Here is a 4,594-nt window from a genome sequence, read left to right on the forward strand (position 1 = left end):
CTCGGGTTCGTCACTGTCGTTACGACAGTGTCGTACTCTGCATTCTGCTCCAGGATTTCTGGATTTCTCTGAGAGCGCCGTTATGCTGGATGGCTTCCTCCGCACTGGGAGAAGCTTTATTAGTGCATTCACACACTGGGACCCGAGACAGCTGATAGTATCAGCCAGGCTGGTTGTATGCCGTAGTAATTTTTGGCATTATTTGCTAGTGGCATTACTGTGAGAGGGCGATTGGCCTATGGCCCACAATAAGATTTGAATCAGCTTGAATTGAATGGAATTGAATTGAATTGAATTGTGTTTATGGGAACAGAAGTCTCAGTTGTTGTGTTGTGTGTGTACTTTCGGTTCACCCGGTCCTCTTATGAAGACACGCCGCCAGTTCTTCACTAGCTCTCCGTCACCGTCGTAGCCTACGACTCGTATGCAAGGTACTCCAATATGTGCTGGTTTGGGTCTAGGTTCTCAGGAGTGCATCTTCGAGGCATGATGAGAGTCACAATAGCTAAGGCCGATCGAACAAAGATGATCAAATCATCGTGAGGTGATCAGGAACGAAGCCGGCATAAGAGAGTTCTACACATGAGCATTGCCATGAGCGCGCGCCCGATCGATCGACGTCGTCTTTCATACAAAACAAGTGAGTCAGGCACATATTCGTGGTCTTTTGGAGTCCACTAGTTACAACAACAACCTCAGAATCCATCAAGAAACTACAGGTTCATCGTTGTTCGGTGTTTATTTTACATAATTCCCGAAAATGCAGGTATTATTCCCCAAAATAATTCCTTAAGTCCCTTCCCCGGGAATATTCCCGGGAATAATAGGAATAATTCCCCACTTTCAGCCACCCTGCATGATTACAGTGTTGTCTTTTACGCTGAAGTCGAGAACCAGGAAGGCGGTATGCCAAGGCTTGTGCGTAAGGAATAGGCCGTACATATCCCAGTCTGAGCCGTGGACGAGCACGTAGTTGTGGAAGCTCAGAACGATGAAGATCAGGTTGATGCTTGAGATGAACATGAAGCCGATTCACTTGGAGTCTCCGATTCGAAGCACAACGATCTGCACGCGTGAAGTGGTCTTCATAGCCACGGTGCTCCACGGTGGAGCCTCTCCACCGATCATGGAGCGGCTCCACCGTGTAAGACACGGCGTGTTCCTTGTGTGAACTCGGTCCCGCTACCGAGAGTAACTTTGATGTGAAATGGATTTCGTGGAAGATGGGACCAGTGGGTCGCACACGACAATAATATATCGCATCACGCGATACACGGACCGCTCCCGAGCTGGACACGCCTGGTGTCAGCCGGTGTCACCAGGTTGCGGAGTCACTATCGCGGATAGTTATTGCACGCGAAATCCGATGGATTCGATTCATTCGTGTGTCTACCTAGCAATAGGGAGTGGAAGATGCGCAATAAGTTTTATGAAGAGATTGTGAATCCCATCAGTGAATGGTGAGAGGCTGTAGACTTTTGGGCATCATTAGCGATGGATGATTTCCAGCCAACGAAAGAGTGATGACTATATATCTGCGTATGATCCGGGGTCCTGAAAATTCGTGCCCGAATGCAAATTTTCCGCCTGTCTCCTGGTGAAGCGACGCAGAGATTCAATCTCTGAGATTGTGCATCATCACGTCAAAGTTTGACGGTCAAACCCCCGCTGCACGAGTCGTACAGCCTGTTGTACAGTACGACAGGCTCCCGTGATGGACGGTGAGTAACAACAGTTACTTATCGTGGAGTGACTGCATCTCGACGCGGGTAGTACCCGGGTAGGAATCCTAGGGCCGGATCGTAGGCTAGGATCAATCAAGAATGAAGATAAATGAGTCTTTTACGCAGCGTAAGGCGTACGCTTGAAGCATAAATTACGTTTTAACTCCCTTCCAGCGTACAGTGGAGAATGTTTAGTCTTGGAGAGTCTCCAATGGAGACTTTGGAACTCAACATCACGACATTATTGAGCATTAGATTAGAGTCTTACTTCAAGACAGATGGTAGAGAGTGGCTGAAGAGTAGAGGGGGTTGGTATACATCGCAGTGCTTGTCAGTTGAGGAAGATCCTCAGCCGGCAAGTGCTCAGTCACTATAAGTATCACCTAGGTGTTATTATAGTGCTCCTCTACTCGAGCAAAAAAAATATGTATATCACTTGATATAGTTGGTCTTAAGTATTATCCACAATAGCTTTACTAGCTTGAATTTGTGCGACTTATCGCACCACTCAGGCTCTTGTGTTCTCATTCAGTTCAGTGTGTGGCTTGTCGCCCATATTCTTGCCGCTTGGCTCGTTTAAACGCCCCTTCTGCTATGCAGAGCTCAACTTACTCTGCTCACGGGAGTCGCAATTTGATTACAAGATGAAACCTCTCGGTCGAACGGTAACGCCGCTGATCTTGGGAAATTCTCCATCGGCAACTCCACAGAAACATTGCCCCGAGAACTTCGCCTCAAATTGAGCTGATCAACCCAAGAAAGAGGAGGCTCCAATATAAGAGGAGACTGCTTGTGACGAAAAGTGTTCGTCGAACACTCGGTAGTTCACGGGAAATACAGAGCACATGTCGCGTGAAATAATATGCAGCTCATGATGTAGCCAGTCGATTCGACGGGAACAAACACTTCCGCCAAGGTTGGAGGAAAAAATTTTTTCGTAATTTTCGGAAAATGACGGGCGAATAAATATGTGGAGAAATAGAAAGCTTTTGTCAACTTACGATTCTCGACATGGGATTCCGTTGTTCTCCACAGAACCCTCCTGAGAATGGTCTGCGTGGGACCGTAAATTAGGGTGGCACGCGGAAGGAAAAATAGAAAAATTATTTCCTTCGGAAGGAAATTTGAAGTTTGAAGGAAAAATGAAGGAAAAATACGGAAAAATATGGAAAAATAAATTTTTCCGCTTGGCCTGCAAAGTTCGGCAGGCCAGAGCGTCACTGTTTTATTCGATCAGGCTGCTAGCAAATGATTTGCACTTACCAATCATGTTTCATAGCTTGATTAGATGTAACTGATCCAAAGCGTTACAAGATTTGTGAGATCTCCACACTGGAGATCCAGCCACTTTTGTACCAATCCATTTTTGAACCAATCCAAGTAGCGCCCGCCCCCCTCTAAAAAGCTTCCCTTCGGGAAGCGCTTCGCTCCGCGAACCACTTTCGTAACATAATCGTCCCTATTTCGGAGATTTTCTCGCAAATGTCGGGAAAAGTGGGTTAAGTACCACTCCTTCGGGAATCGACCGAACTTAGGACTGTCGCACGCTGATGTGGCGTATGTAGAGTATAAATCGCGTGGTGCTTGGACATCTGACGGGGCCCGAATATTCTTTTTATGCCATTCGAGATTTACGACACTTGCTATTTCACTTGCCATAAATTGCCCAAAAGCGATTTTTCCATACTCTGTTGCAAGTTGTCTCATTTGATGATCGAGCGGGTCGACTCTTTTGGGCAGGGGACTTGGGGAATGCAAGAGATGATAAGGGAATTACTGCTGCTGGGACCGCGAGGGCATCAGTAGCTTTACTAGAGGCTTGAACGAATGAGGAAAATTGTACTATTCTGGGTTGATGGTGGAACTCCCTTCCTCGAGGTCCCTGGCGCCCATCATGGTGGCAAAAGTCTAAATAGTGTCGTCCCTTGGTCAACTGTCATTGTACACTAACTCTTCCTCGTGCTGGTGGACCCAGATTGTTGTGTCCTTCCCGTCAATAGTCGGTCGGTGTGTGCTGCAGTCGCGTCCTTGAATGGGTTTCCGTCACGTTTCAGCCAGCACGGAAATTCCGTGCTGGGCCAGCACTGCTGGCTACCGAGCCTTCACGGCATGCTTGAGACGGCAGTATCCCCCGACCGATTCCACGCCTGCTCGTACTACGAGCCTCGTAGTGCTGTCGCTGTGGTCGGATACATGTCGATGGGATACTGGACTTGGATATGCTGGACATGGACTACGGTAACGAGGGGAGATACCCGATAGGAAGGGAGCTTTTCATCGACAATTTTCGGATGCTTCCGAATGTGAAGGTGTGAGAACTCTTTAGTAGAGTGCTCGGTCAAAGAAACTGCTCAGCGCGATTTGCGTGGGTGGGCAAGACTTTTGTTGACATAAAGGACGACACTCAATAGAAAAATTGTGCTCTTTCCAATGGTGGCCACGGCGGTTGCTCACTCATCGTGGTTAACGAGGAATCCGTGGTTGAGAAGTTAGGGTTTTTCCATTGATGATTTATCAGAGAACGTGAGTACGTGCAGCAGTATGTGAAGCATGATACGGGACTTGAGCCTCTGAGGCTTCCACGAGGATTTTCGCACCAAACGTAGGTATTGCTGGCCCTCTTGCTGCGGCTAGCTGTGAAGCATCCACTATTTTTTACTCTCCCTCTGCCACAGCGGTAGCTAGATTGACCGAGGTGGTGCTGAATAGGCAGTGGTTCACTCTCACGGTGTTCGAAGAAAGTCGGATGCGTTACCATGCTGCGCAGTGCATCTCCAGCGGTCGGGTGTTACGTTTCCCGGAAGTATTCCCGGCCCCTCCTAGCATGGCCTTTGGGCCAGAAGGGAGGATAGTAATTTAAGTGGGTTTTT

Source organism: Perkinsus marinus (assembly GCF_000006405.1).
Source record: "Perkinsus marinus ATCC 50983 genomic scaffold scf_1104296930406, whole genome shotgun sequence".
Lineage (NCBI taxonomy): Eukaryota > Perkinsozoa > Perkinsida > Perkinsidae > Perkinsus > Perkinsus marinus.